We start from the raw sequence: 15,775 nt of genomic DNA on the forward strand, positions 1-15,775 counted from the left end.
AGCCATGATGCAAAGATTGCAATAAATAACCTACATCTTTCTTGCTGCAATTTTGAGAACTTTGAAATGGGGAGTCAGGGCTCATTTTAAATCAGGGTCATTAATGCATTTATGACTTCCAAACATGTGGCATTGCACATCCAGCCATTTGCAGTGAATAGAATGCAGCTAAACCAATGTTTCCTGGAAGTAATTCAGACAAGATACAAAATCAAGTTTGTGGTGGATTTTGAGAACAGGAAGAGCTTGAATTCTCTTCCTCCAGCTCTGCAGATGGACCACTGAATTTCCTACCTCTATCCATTGCCATTTATGCAGGAAGCTTCTATTCAAATGAGGCTGGACCATCATCAAGTTAGCAGTGGACTTTTTCCGCTCACCTGTGAATGGGAACACATCAAAATTGCCTCTACTGTTTGAAGTACCTGTTTTAAGTATTTTTACCTGGAAACATTTTTAATGTTAATATTTACTTTTTAGCTTAAGAGAACACAGAATTTTCATTACTTAGTTTACAAGTAAAAGTTGAAATATATGTTGCCACTTAATGATTAAGTACCCATGTACAGTTTTGGTCACCTTACTTATGGAGGGGAACATACTTGCATTGGAAGCAGTTCAGGAAAGGTTCACTAGGTTGATTCCTGGGATGAAAGCATTCTCTTATGAGGAAAGGTTGAGCAGGTTTGGTCTATTCTCTTGGACTTTAGAAGAATAAGAGGTGATCTTATTGAAACATATATAAAATTCTGAGGGGGTTTGACAGGGTAGATGCTGATGCTTCCTCTGGGCTGGGGAGGGGTCAAACTTGGGGGCACAGTTTCAAAATAAGGGGTCTCCCATTTAAGACTGAGATGAGGAGGAATTTCTTCTGAGGGTTGTGAATCATTGGAATTCTCTACCCCAGAGAGCAGTGGAGCTGGGATCATTGAACATGTTCAAGGCTGAGTTAAGCAGATTGTTGATTGACAAGGGAATCGAGGGTTATGAGGGACAGGCAGGAAAGTGGAGTAAAGGCCACAATCAGATTAGCCATGATCTTATTGAATGGTGGAGCAAGCTTGAGGGGCCGAATGGCCTACTCCTACTCCTATTTCTTATGTTCCCCATTATCAACTATTTTAATGAAGGCAGTGACTTATTTTAAATAGATTGAGGAATAGCATATGTCTGCATTCATTGGCTAATATTGGTAACAGTCATTCCGAGGGTCATATGCAAGAATTTGGAAATATTTGAAACTCAGCTGAGAATTCAATAGCTGTTCATTCTTATATAAGAAACAAAATTGATTCCACGTGATCATTACTCCAGATGTTCTTTCAATTGTGTTATAAGCCATTTTGTGCCTGAATTGTTTGTGCGCTTTGATTCGTTCATATTTGAGGTAACTCATTGTCATTGGTGAGTCATGAGCAATTTCATAGTTAAAAGAAGGTTGGTCTATTTTCAGGGCAGGATGACAGTAGCTAGTAGATGAAGAATGCTCAAAAGTTCTTGCCAAAGCATGTAATAAAATCACAGAAAATTTCCAGACTTGGTAAGAATGCTTGCACAATGACGATCAACTATTTTGCCAGTGAGAACAGGGCTAAGTCTGTTTGTTTGTGTAATGCAGTGATACTTGGAATATGTCCTTTGGAAAGTCTCAATAAATTCAATAGAGTATAGTGTGGATTTTTTTTAAAAAAAAAATAGCAGTGAAAACCTAAAACTATTCTTGCAAAAAGGTACGCAACAATAAATTTGTCAGGTGATGATGTTTTATGTTTTAACATACATTACTAGAAAACTTCTGGCTCTACTATACCATTGTTGGCTCCACTATACCATTGTAACATGCCAGTGTGAAAAGTTACTGTTTCCTTGGGTAACTTGGAAAATTATAAAATGTTCAGAATTCAGGGAGCATGTATCATGGAAACAAATGCAGTGCAGAAAATTCTATGAAACACAAATTTCACAGTAACAGCATTGCAACAATTAACTCAATACTGCATATTCACATAACAGAAGCTCATTGTATCATAACTGCAAATATTGAGTATAATCAGATATTTAGATTCTAAGTCATTTATACAATAAATGATATTTTATAGTTATTTTGGTCAGTCATGTGTCTAAAGTCCCAAGAGATTCATTATGCTCCAGATTCTCCAAATCTAGCTGAGAAATCCATGCAAGTTGTTTCCAGTTGTATGGTATGGTGTGCATGCTATCTATCTGAGAATGTAGATTAAATTTGGCAAGACTTGGGGACCAGCAGATACATGAGACTGCTGCTGAAGTTTATGTGGATGCAAAGCATAGCTTGCCATCAAGAGCTCTAATAATCATCTTCAGGAAGGATTACCTTACCTCTTAAGGCATTGGCTTTTTTTTTGGCTATCTGGAATAGACAGGCAGAGGAATGGTGGCCCAGGGTGAGTTTAGATATACCAGGACATCTATGGGAAGGTCAAGTACTGGCTGAAAATGTGCCAGTTAAGTGATAGACCTATCCCTCCAGCTGCTGTGAGTGAGTTCGATTAGCTAGTCAATCAACAGTACCTTGTAGACATACAAGAACTACCTGGTTTAGATCTCTGATTACCGAATGGCTGACTGATCTTCAACACCATATTGGAGCTACCTTGACTCCAAAGAGTCTTCACTTTGTTTCTATCTATTTTTCTACCTTATCCCAACCTGGTATATTTTACTTAGTTGATAACTACCTGACCAGCATGGTTGAGGCCTTGCTAGAGAAAAAAAACACAATTTCTGAAGTACTACAGCTTATACTAAAATGTGAGTGTACATTGCCACTGTGTTTCTCAACAAAGCATTGACACACAATACACTTCATTGATTGCACCAGCTGAAGGTGTATTGCTTCAACATTTTCTGCTTGTGCCTCTGCACTCAATCAAGTAGATGTGTGAATGTGTTTATTTACAGTTCATTCAGTTAACATCATCTAACAGTTCTTGTCTCAAGTCTGAGTTTCTTTATTAGAATAACAGTGGACATCTATTATCAATTGGGGGAGGCGATGGTGTAGTGGTGATCAAGACAACCAGGGTAATGGTCTGGGGACACGGGTTTGAATCTCGCCACAGCAGATGGTGGGATTTGAATTAAATGAAAATCTGGAATTAAAAGTCTAATGATGACCATGAAACCATTGTTGATTGTCATAAAAACCCATCTGGTTCACTAATGTCCTTTAGGGAAGAGAATCTGCCGTTGCTCCCAATGCGGTCTCCTCTACATTGGAGAGACCAAACGCAAACTGGGCGACCGCTTTGCAGAACACCTGCGGTCTGTCCGCAAGAATGACCCAAACCTCCCTGTCGATTGCCATTTTAACACTCCACCCTGCTCTCTTGCCGACATGTCTGTCCTTGGCTTGCTGCATTGTTCCAGTGAAGCTCAACGCAAACTGGAGGAACAGCACCTTATCTTCCGACTAGGCACTTTACAGCCTTCTGGACTGAATATTGAATTCAATAACTTTAGATCTTGAACTCCCTCCTCCATCCCCAACCCCTTTCCGTTTCTTCCCCTTCCCTTTTGTTTTTTCCAATAATTTACATAGATTTTTCTTTTCCCACCTATTTCCATTATTTTTAAATCTATACCTCTTATTTCCTGTTAGTCTTATTTCACCCCACCCTCACCAGAGCTGTACCTTGTGTGTCCTGCCATCCATTCTTAATTAGCACATTCTCTTAGATAATATCACCACCTTCAACACCTTTTTGTTCTTTTGTCTGTGACACCTTTTGATTATCTGCTCCTATCACTGCTTGCTTGTCCCTACAACCAACCCCCCCATTTCTCTCCCCCCACCTTAAACCAGCTTATATTTCACCCCTTTCCTAATTTTACTCAGTTCTGTTGAAGGGTCATGAGGACTCGAAACGTCACCTTTGCTCTTCTCTGCTTTTGCTGCCTGACCTGCTGAGTTTTTCCAGGTAATTCTGTTTTTGTTTTGGATTTCCAGCATCCGCAGTTTTTTTTTTTTATATCTGCAGTCCTTACCTGGTCTGACCTACATGTGACTCCTCCAGACCCACAGCAATGTGGTTAACTCTTAACTGCCCTCTGAAATGGCGTAGCAAGCCACTCAGTTGTATCAAACTGCTATAAAGTCTCAAAAAAGGAATGAAACCAGACAGACCACCCAGCATCGACCTAGGCACTGGAAACGGTAATGGCAAACTCAGCCCTGTTGACCGTGCAAAGTCCTCCTCACTAGCATCAAGGGACTAATGCCAAAATTGGGAGAGCTGCCTCTCAGTAGTCCAGCAACAGCCTGACATAGTCATCCTCATGGAATCATAATGCCCCAGACACCACCATTATCATCCCTGAGTATGTCCTGTCCTACCGGCAGGACAGACACAGCAGAGGTGGTGGCACAGTGGTATACAGTTGGGAGGGAGTTGCCCTGGGAGTCCTCAACGTTGACTCTGGACCCCATGAAGTCTCCTGGCATCAGGCCAAACATGGGCAAGGAAACCCTTCCTCTGCAGATGAATCAGTACTTCTCCATGTTGAACACCACTTGGAGGAAGCAAGGACACAGAATGTACCCTGGGTGGGGGAGTTCAATGTCCACCACGAAGAGTGGCTTGATAGCACCACTACTGACTGAACTGGCCAAGTCCTGCATGACATAGCTGCTAGATTGTGCCTGAAACAGGTGGTGAGGGAACCAACAAAACATGCTTGACCTCATCCTCACCAACCTGCCTATCGCAGATGCATCTGTCCATGACAGTATTGGTAGCAGTGACCACTACATAGTCGGTGTGGAGACAGAGTCCCACCTTCACATCGAGGAATTTTCCATCATGTTGTGTGGCATTACCACCGTGTTAAATGTGATAGATCTCAAACAGATCTAGCAACTCGACTGGGAATCCATGAGGCGCTGTGGGCCATCAGCAGCAGTAGAATTGTGGAGCAGCAGCAGGCATACCTAAAAATGAAGTGTCAACCTGGTGAACCTACAACACAGGACTGCATGTGTGCCAAACAACATAAGCAGCAAGTGATAGACGGAGCTGAGCGATTACACAACTAACGGACCAGATCTAAGCTCTGCAGTCCTGCCGCATCCAGTTGTGAATGGTGGTGGACAAGTAAACAACTCGCTGGAGGAGGAAGCTCCGCAAATATCCCCATCCTCAATGATGGGGGAGCCCAAAATGCCAGTGCCAAAGATGAAGATGAAACTGAAGCATTTGCTACAATCTTCAGCCAGAAGTTGAGAGCGGATGATCCATCTCTGCCTCCTCCTTCGGAAGTCCCCAGCATCACGGATGCCAGTCTCCAGCCAATTCGATTCACATGATGTCAAGAAACGGCTGAAGGCACTGGACGCTACAAGGTTATGGGCCCTGACAATATTATGGCAATAGTACTGAAGACTTGTGCTCCAGAAGTTGCCGTGCCCCTAGCCAAGCTGTTCCAGTACAACCACAGCACTGGCGTCTACCTAGCTATGTGGAAAATTGCCCAGGTATGTCCTGTACACACAAAGCAGGACAAATCCAACCCAGCCAATTACCTTCCCATCAGCCTACTCTCCATCAGTAAAATAATGGAAGGGGTCATCAACAGTGCTATCAAGCAGCACTTGCTTAGCAATAGCCTGCTCACTGATGCCCCGTTTGGATTGCCAGGGCCACTCAGCTCCTTACCTCGCTACGGCCTTGGTTCAAATGTGGACAGAAGATATGAACTCCTGAGGTGAGAATGACTGCCCTTGACATCACCGCATTTGACCGAGTGTAGCATCAAGGAGCCCAAGCAGAACTGGAGTCGATGGGAATTAGGGGAAAACGCTCTACTGGTTGGTGTCATACCTAGTACAAAGGAAGATGGTTGTTGGAGGTCAGTCATCTCAGCTCCAGGACATCACTGCAGGAGTTCCTCAGGGTAGTGTCCTAGGCCCAACTATCTTTAGCTGCTTAATCAATGACTTTCCTTCCATCACAAGGTCAGAATTGGGGATGTTCGCTGATTGTGTAATCACCATTCGCGGTGACTAGATGCTGAAGCAGTCCATGTCCAAATGCAGCAAGACCTGGACAATATCCAGACTTGGGCTGACAAGTGGCAAGTAGTATTCACGCACACAAGTGTCAGGCAATGACCATCTCCAACAAGAGAGAATCTAACCATCGCCCCTTGATGTTCAATGGCATTACCATCACTGAATCCCCTGCTATCAACATCCTGGGGGTTACCATTGACCAGAAACTGAACTGGACTAGCCATGTAAATGCTGTGGCTACAAAAGCAGGTCAGAGGCTAGGAATCTTGCGGCGAGCAACTTGCCTCCTCAATCCCCAAAGCCTGTCCACCATTTACAAGGCACAAGTCAGGAGTGTGATGGAATACTCCCCACTTACCTGGATGAGTGCAGCTCCCACGACACTCACCATGCAGGACAGAGAAGCCCGCTTGATTGGCACCTCATCCATAAACATTCACTCCCTCCAACACTGATGCAGAGCAGCAGCGGTGTTTACCATCTACAAGATTCACTGCAGGAATTCACCAAGGCTCCTTAAACAGCACCTTCCAAACCCACGACCACTACTCTGCAAGGGCAGCAGATAGATGGTAACACCATCACCTGATTTGGAAATATATCGCCTTTTCTTCACTGTCGCTGGGTCAAAATCCTGGAACTCCGTTCCTAACAGTACTGTGGGTGTAGCGACACCACATGGACTGCAGTGGTTCAAGAAAGCAGCTCACCACTGCCTTCTGAAGAGTAAGTAGGGATGGGTAATAAATGCTGGCCTAGCCAGCGAAGCCCACACCCCATGAATAAATTTAAAAAATTGTGATGGAACAACATATCCAGGCCAGCTTTTGATATGTCAGCCACCTTGACTTGTGAGCATATAAGATCATTAAACTGTTGTTTGGCTCATTAATGCTCATCCTTATCTTTTAGAATGTGTAACCTTAAGCACCAACCACCCCCACCCCCATCCTCCTAGCCCCAACAGCCATCTCGCCATCCTGAATCACTGCTAATGCTAACTCATACACAGGCAAAAAAAGACTGACTGTTTTCAGGGAGGTCTTTTGGTAAATTACTTTGATTTTCTTTGATTGTCTCAATGTGACTATAAGACCTTGTTTGCCAATAATACATCAATAGATGTTCTTAACTAATCACTCACACTGCCCCTCCACTTGACACCAATGAACTTTGGGACATAGGCTTATACAAGACTGGCCTGTCTCCAAGTCATGTCATATTGTACTTCATCTCTCATTCCCTTTAAAACCCAAACAAAATATTACCTGACACTCTTGAAATTTACAACATTCTCCAATTCAACTGTCTCTCTAGATGCTATTTCAGCCATTCATACCTTCAGTTTGAAACAGTTGCACTTTAATTCCGTGTACCCTTTTATTCATCTAATCTTGAATTCCCGTCCTGTTCTTCTAGAGCTTTTGTTAATTGTGATTCTCTTTCTGTTTCTAAGATCTTAATTGTTGGCTAAGGTCACCTCCAAAACCACCTTTCTTCGGATGTATTGTAAACATTCTTATCCTCTATGGTCTTTCCTTTTATCAACTTGCTTGTCATTTTTTGTATGTGCTCCAGGAACAAGAAGCCCACACCCCTGTGTTAGATTGCCTGGAACTGCATCCAGTACTCCAAGAGGGTTGGATCAACACTTTTTGTACAAAGTAATTTATCATTTTCTGGAACTTATGCTTGGTCAGTCAACATTTATAAAGATCTGAATTGTATTTTTCACTACCAGCACACTTATTTTGCAGATGATTTTTCACTAACACATATAGGTCTTAATCCTATGTTGTTTCACCTAGTCTGTTGCAGTTTTTATTTGCACCCACTATTAGTGTCTCTTCTACAATTTCATGTATGTGCATTTCCTTAAATAATATCTCCCATTTTTTTTTTGGCCCATTCTCCTCACCTATTCCAATCCTCCTACAGCTGTTTTGAACTGTGACTCACTCAATCTGAAACCATAATTAGGGAATTTAAATTCCAACTCTGAAGTTGGAAAGGAGCTGGCTCAACAACAACAACAACTTGCATTTATGTAGGCCTTTTTTAAGATGGCAAAACATACCAAGGCACTTCTTTGAAGCAAAATTAGATACCAAACAATATTAGGAGATGAATTAGCAAGGTGTCTGAAGGATAGTCAGAGATGTTGTGGAGCCTAGGGTGTTGGCAGGTGGCATATGCAACTTGACCTCTTGCCTACATATACTGTGGGTGAGGAGCAGCATGGTGGTCATGAGGTGGCTCTTTGAGATGAGTGAAGAAGCTATGCAGTGATGTGAGGTGTATCAGGTGGGCAAGAAAATTCTGGAGAGTGGTGGAGACTGAGACAGCTGGGCAGACAATCTTTGTCTTTAAGTTGAATAAGTTGATGAGCTTCACACATAACATTTGTGTAAGAATGGGTGGGATAGAGAGAGGGGAATCTGTCATGAGGGGAAGGAATTTGGAGATGCTTTGCTCACATTTCCCCCATCCCCATCACCACTGGCACAAGTCAACTATGGAGCAATGGGAGGTGCACTATTGATTAAGGTTGTCCAGCTGTATCTGGTGAGAAACAACCCCTCAAACCTATGGCTGCAGTAATGGGAATTGTACAAGCATGAAAGTAGGAAACTGAGACTTGGATGGGGATGACTATGACAAAGGCAGAGGTAAAGATCCCTGTTGCGCATGTTAACAGTAGCCCAATGTTTTGGGGAGGATAGAGAAGAGGAATGTGTGATTTCAAGAGGATGTTGTAAAGAGAAGTGAGGATAGTTTTTTTTTTCAGGGGATAGGGTAGTGGTAAAGAAGTTGGAGGCTGGGATGGAGAAGAGGTGATGAGGGAAACAAGGAAGTGAAGCAGATCAATTGTGAAAATGCTAAAGGTAAGGCCTCGTAATTGTAAAGTTTGGGTGTGGGTGGGTGAGTTTATGTGGAAGATGATGTTGAATGAGGGCGTGGGTTTAGAGAAATCTGAGTTGATGAGGTAATGGGAATTTTTTAGATTAACATAAGCTATTTATCCCATTTCATTGCTCTAATGATACACAGCCTCATGGAGTACAATGTTATAATCCAAACATGTAGCTGTGAGTCTTCAAGTATCTAACAACATCCTCTTCCTTCACAATAGGACAATATTGGTAAGTACCGAAGTAGTTTTTAACTTCAATGTTACATCTTTGGCCATATCATCTGCTGTTGACTGTGCATTAGGGCAGCCTCACAGACTCAACCTCTCATTTGGCAGTCAGCAACATCTCCACTATATAGGATCCCCTGTGCTAAGTAATTGTTCCATCAGCCAAATGAGTTCCCAGCCATCCATTGTTACAAAGCCAATACCTTGTTCAGAGTCCCTCAGGCCTGCCCTCTTGATGAGGACAGTTAATGGCCTATGGTCCAAAGTTTCCCAGTGATGTCAAATGACTCTGGTAAGAATGCAAAATACTGTTCAAGATTGTCAGAGTTGCATCTTTGATAGCAGTGTTACTCTAAATTGCATTCTATGACATGCAATTGATGAGCCTTAGATATGAAGCTGACAACATTGTTGGGGAAAACATTTACATCAACTTTGAAGATCTAGGATTGACATTCCAGTCCCATGAGGGTAACAGTTAATCTGGAAACCATTTTACAGTGCTATCTGGTGACATTATTATATTGCCGAGGGTTCTCTTTGAGGGTGCTCCACATATCATGCAACTTCTGAGGGACGTACAAAGATCTTCAGCTGCTTCATCAATGACTTTCCCTCTATCATAATGTCAGTAGTGGGATATTTGCTGATGATTACACAATGTTCTGTACCATTCAAAACTCCTAAGATACTGAAGCAGACAGTGTCCATATGCAGTGAGACCTGGACAACATTCAGGCTTGGGTTGATAAGTGGCAAGTAACATTTGTGCCACACAAGTGCCAGACAATGACCAACTCCAACAAGAGAGAATCTAACATCTCCCCTTGACATTCAATGGCATTATCATTACTGAATCCCCCCTATTGACAACTTGTGGGGTAACCATTGACCCGGAACTGAACTGGATCAGCCATATAAGTATTGTGGCTACAAGAGCAGGTCAGAGGCTGTAAATTCTGGGGAGAATTAATTAGCTCCTGACTCCCCAAAGCCAGCCCACAGGCACAAGTCAGGAATGTGATGGAATATTCTCCACTTGCCTGGATGAGTGTGGCTCCAACAACATTCAAAAAGGTTGACACCATCCAGAGCAAAGCAAATGGCTTGATCAGCACTCCTTCCACCAACTTAAACACTCTCTCTCTCCATCACCCCCCACCTCCCCAATGATGTACAATGGCAGCAGTGCTTCTTTTATATAAGGTACATGGCAACAACTCACCAATGCTCCTTCAACAGTACCTTCCAAACCCACAACTTCTACTGTCAAGAAGGACAAGGGCAGCAGAAGCATGGGAACACCAGCACCTGCAAAGGTCCCCTCCAAGCCACGCAGCCATCCTGAGTTGGAGCTATGTCATCTTTCCTTCAGTCTCACTGGATCAAAATCCTGGAAATCCCTTCCTAACAGCACTGTAAGTGTACCTGCACCAGATAGACTGCTGCCATCCAAGAAGATAACTCACCACTACTTCAAGGGCAATTAGGAATGGACAACAAATGTTGGCCTTACCAGTGGTGTCTGCACCACATGAAAGAATTAAAAAAGAAACCTGTCAAGACTTAAATGCAATAAAGAATCTTGTCTAGTCTATTTTCTTCAGGGTGGAGGTGCAGCTTTGTTCGCATGGGGTTGCCCTAAAACAGCATTATTTACTGTAGGTTCCGGATGGTTACTGGAGACAGTGTCAGTTTAGTAAGCAGTGGCTTCAGAGACCTCAAGGTAACTGGTTTCCTCCTGGTAAGCAGTGTTTGTGTATGCTTGGAGCCTCTTCTGTCATACCCTCATGATAATGTGCATTGAAAAAACACATTTGTTCTTGTGAGTATAAGATTCACCTGTCACTAGACACAGTGATAAAAGCAAAAAACTGGAGATGCTGGAAATCCAAAACAAAAATACCTGGAAAAACTCAACAGGTCTGGCAGCGTCTGCAGAGAGGAACACAGTTAACGTTTCGAGTCCGTATGACTCTTCAACAGAACTAAGGAAAAGTAGAAAAGAGGTGAAATATAAGCTGGTTTAAGGGGGGGGGTGGGACAGGTAGAGCTGGATAGAGGGTGAACTCTCATGAACTCATGAACTCTCTCCTCCATCACCACCGCCTTTCTGATCCCCCTTTTTCCAATAATTTATATATATTTTGCTTTTCCCACCTATTTCCATTATTTTTAAATGTATTTCCATCCATTGTTTTATATCTACCTTTTAGCCTATTTCGATCCCTTCACCCCACCCCACCCCCACTAGGGCTACCTGTGCCTTAAAAACAAAAAAACTGCGGATGCTGGAAATCCAAAACAAAAACAGAATTACCTGGAAAAACTCAGCAGGTCTGGCAGCATCGGCGGAGAAGAAAAGAGTTGACGTTTCGAGTCCTCATGACCCTTCGACAAAACTTGAGTTCGAGTCCAAGAAAGAGTTGAAATATAAGCTGTCTGACACTGTCAGACCTGCTGAGTTTTTCCAGGTATTTTTGTTTTTGCTTATATTTCAGCTCTTTCTTGGACTCGAACTCAAGTTCTGTCGAAGAGTCATGAGGACTCGAAACGTCAACTCTTTTCTTCTCCGCCGATGCTGCCAGACCTGCTGAGTTTTTCCAGGTAATTCTATCTGTGCCTTGCTCATCCTGCTTTCTACCCTTAATGTCACCTATTATCACATTCCTTAGCTAATATCACCACCTTCAACACCTCCTTTGTCCTTTTGTCTATGACATCTTTTGGCAATCTCCACCTATCACTGAACCTCTATCCAGCTCTACCTGTGGCACCCCCCCACCCCCCCAACCCGCCTTAAACCAGCTTATATTTTACCTCTTTTTCCTTAGTTCTGGTGAAGAGTCATATGGACTCGAAACGTTAACTGTGTTCCTCTCCGCAGATGCTGTCAGACCTGCTGAATTTTTCCAGGTATTTTTGTTTTTGTTTCACTAGACACAGTGCCTGAGACTGAACTGCTAGAGATGCTGTTCAGTTGAGGTGAGAACCCAAGGAATGGCCTGACCTGGACATTGGGCATATTTCTGTGATTCAGGTGAGTGTCACCTGCTGTAAATTGTGTATGGCCATGCCGTACATCAATTTGAGTTTCAGATTTCTGTAAACAACTAGAGCTTAATGTTTGCTGCCGATGAATCTTGAGTTCACCAATTTCATTAAACCTTTTTAGCATTATTCTGTTCCACGTACAATATACTCCATACTCTCGACTTTAAGTTGGTTTTGCATTTTGTGATTCAAAAAGAACAATTATGTACTTTTTAGATGTTATCTTCCTGTGCAATAATGCATCTGACTACTTTTAATGCCTTCATTCAAATGCCTCCGTTCAAAATTGGACAACAATTTTGAAATGAGTGAAGAATAGCACTGCCTTTGGCTCCATTTAGTCATGTTCAACAAACTACAGGTAGAGTCTGACTATTGCTTATACAACAAATCATAAATTTCCTTCTCATACCTAAAATTTTGAACTGTTTATATTGTTTTTAAAATATTGATTAAGTTTGTTGTCAAATTGGAAAGCTTAAACGTTACAAACTAAAATCAAATTATTTTTTGAATAGCCCAATTTAGATCATATCATAAACTTTCAACGTGAATAGGTGTCTAATTTGTCACAGTCTCACAATTGCTGCAGATATATTTTCACTGGGCAAAAAACAAACAAAATATTGCATATACATAAACTACTGTTTGAACAAAATAATTTTGCTGTACATGCACTTGAACAATATAATTGTAAGTGTAGTGAAGGAGCTTCTCTATCGGGTGACTCTGGGGCAGGCTATCATGGAGAAAATGGTCTAATTTACAGTAGTTAAGTGCATTGCACTGATACTTTTGTGTACTCTTGATGGGACAGGTTCCATTTTGTAACATATGACAGCCGCAGCAACATAGTGTTGTTTAAGTGCTATGTATAACTGTAGTGAGATAATCTGATTTGGGTTGTACTCTGAAAGAACTTAAAGCTTATTTGCATTTTAACTCAGTGTGGTCCAGGTTCTAAGAAAGCAACATATGAATTATTTCTTTTATATGTGAAATATATTGCTGGTGGTGTTCAGATCAGTGGAAATCATGGTTCCTGTGACAGATTGGGAAACCCATGACAAGTAAATATTTTACAAGTGGGATTGTTAATTGTACAAGACTTGTGTATTCAAGGTTGACTGCACTCTCGTACTGTAAGTGCTGCTTTAGGGTGGAAATCCTGTAATATCGCAATGAAGACTTGTTCTTTTGGCTACAGGTCAATAAAATGGGACTGTGGGAGGTAGGAACAACAATAGGCCATTTAGCTCTTCCAGCCCCTTATAGCTGATATGAATCTTAACTCTATTTGTCCATTTTGCTTCCATTTCCTTTAATAGAGTTTTGTTAGGCAAGGGAGTTAATTTCAGTTTTGAAATTTTCAATTGTCATAACCTCAGCAACTTTTTGGGGAACCTTACACTGAGCACCAAAAACAAACTTGCCAATCAGATTGCAACAAAAATAATTATCCAACCTGCAGCTTCCAAGATAGTTCTTTACCTACACCATTATAAACCCACAAAACTAACACTTATAAACATACAATTGACACAAAAATTAAATAGCTACACATTCAATCTTCCAATCATTTCAAGAAGTTCATCCCTTCTCTGCCCCCTATTCCTGAGCCCACTATGTTAGAATCACGGAAACCTATGGAGCAGGAAGACATTTTGCACATCTGTGTCTCATGGTTCTTTGCTCAAGCAGTTCAAAACTAATCTTTTGCCTGCAGCCCAGTATCTTCCTCTGCTTCAAATATGTATCCACTTTAGTCTCTGCTTCAACAACTCCTTCTGGCAAAGCATTTCATGTCAATGGCATCGTTAATATTCAGATTCTATATTGAAGAACATGCAAGTATATTCATCCATTAAAACATTTTTTTGTATTAAGGCAGATGAATGTCCATCAGACATAAGTTTTTTTTGTAATTAGATCACCCAGATATATTCCAGCTGTGGGCTCCTGATCATTTTCAGGTTGCCCTATTCCTCTGCTGATATGTAACTTGAGATATTGAGATAATTGAGTCATGATCACGTCTTTTTCTGAAGCTGGGCACTGTGCTTGAAGAACAATTCTTTTGATTATGTACTTGGCTTTCTATATTATATATGTATATAAAAAAAAAGACCTGAAGCACTGTTTGAAATATTCCTACCCTCCAGAGGATTGTTTTCTTTTTTGTTTTTTTGCTGATTCGATAGATTATTTTATTCTATACAGAAGTTTGCTTCTCATCTCATACACAAGTTACAGCCTACCAAAACTGGAAAAGTGGTGTAATGCTGAAAGTTCCACAGAATTTCAATGCTCTCAGTTTTCATTCTCTAGTGATGCCCTCCATTCTTGGGAGAAAATAGTGCATGTTCAACACCCAAAGGCACAACAAATGCTGCAAATCTCCACTTGAAGCCTTGAAAAAAGATATCGCTAAAGGCAATTGGTTTAGCAAAGCCTCTGCTGAACCACCAAGGGTCCTTCAGGCCCCACTGCCATAGCTACTCCTCCACAACCACCAGCGGGGTCCCCTCCATCCTCCAGCTCCAGGAATCCGGCAGCTCCGGCCTGGATCCCATGGTGAGTGAACATTTTCAGATTTGAACTTGAAGTGCCTAATCAGTGGCTGTTCTTTTTTTCTTGTTATCTCTCCAATTTTTTTCAGCTGTAGTGGTGTGCTTGTGTACCAAGGTTCTTCTCAATTTAAAAAAAAATATACAGTGTAATTTATTTCTTGTGGTAAGTTGTGCAATAAGTGTGTAAAGCTGAGGTGACTTAAACCAAGGACTGAAATGACTACTAATTATAATAAACTCTTAAGCTTTGAAATTACCTTTTGTGCAGATGAAGGTTGAAATGACTGTATAAGAATTTTTAGTTTGTGACTTCAGTAGAGACATCAGCCTATATTAACTTAAACAGGTTAACACTTCTGTTAAAATAGCAAACTCGGGGATTTAATAGAAACAAATTGTATTCAGATGCTAATTATTGTACAGTGTAATTTCAATGCTGAAGATAATTCTGCTGCAGAACTTGAAATCCCTAAAGAAATGTCAGTTATTAGTAAAAAAAAAAGCCCTCGATTGCTGCAATTTCGAAATAAAATTGGTTTTAAGTGGTTAATTCTGCTGTGAAATTTTTTTAAAATGTGGATGTTGAATGTTTAGTGTGTTGATATTCCTTGGTTATTGTCATTGACCAAAGTGCCAATTAACATACGGGCTATAATGTTCTGTGCCAAGGTATCCAACAGCATTAGTAAGTCTTGCCCTTTCATGTTTGGTTTTAAATTCTTTGCATGGCACGCTGCTCGAAAGTGTGATCTGTTAACGTTGCAGTGAGAATAACAAGGCATTTGGAACCTGAGTGAACAGGGCAAGCACCTGTATATCTCCTTAACCAATTGGATTTGAGGATTGTAAAATTAACAGTACAGGGATTGAGAAGGAAAGATAAATTAGAGTGGATGAATTCAACACTATGTCGGCACAGGAAGCGAAATGAAAGGAAAGAAAGATTGAATTAAGAAAGAG

The 15,775-nt window shown here is 41.4% G+C and overlaps 1 protein-coding gene across 7 annotated transcripts in view; it reads left to right on the forward strand.

The window, feature by feature from the left end:
* The window catches only part of lrmda (leucine rich melanocyte differentiation associated), a 1,073,511-nt gene that overhangs the window by 29,161 nt on the left and 1,028,575 nt on the right, over window positions 1-15,775 (forward strand). The gene's annotated exons all lie outside the window — the stretch shown is intronic.

The sequence above is a fragment of the Carcharodon carcharias genome, chromosome 28, assembly GCF_017639515.1.
Source record: "Carcharodon carcharias isolate sCarCar2 chromosome 28, sCarCar2.pri, whole genome shotgun sequence".
In the NCBI taxonomy this organism is placed as follows: Eukaryota; Metazoa; Chordata; class Chondrichthyes; order Lamniformes; family Lamnidae; genus Carcharodon; species Carcharodon carcharias.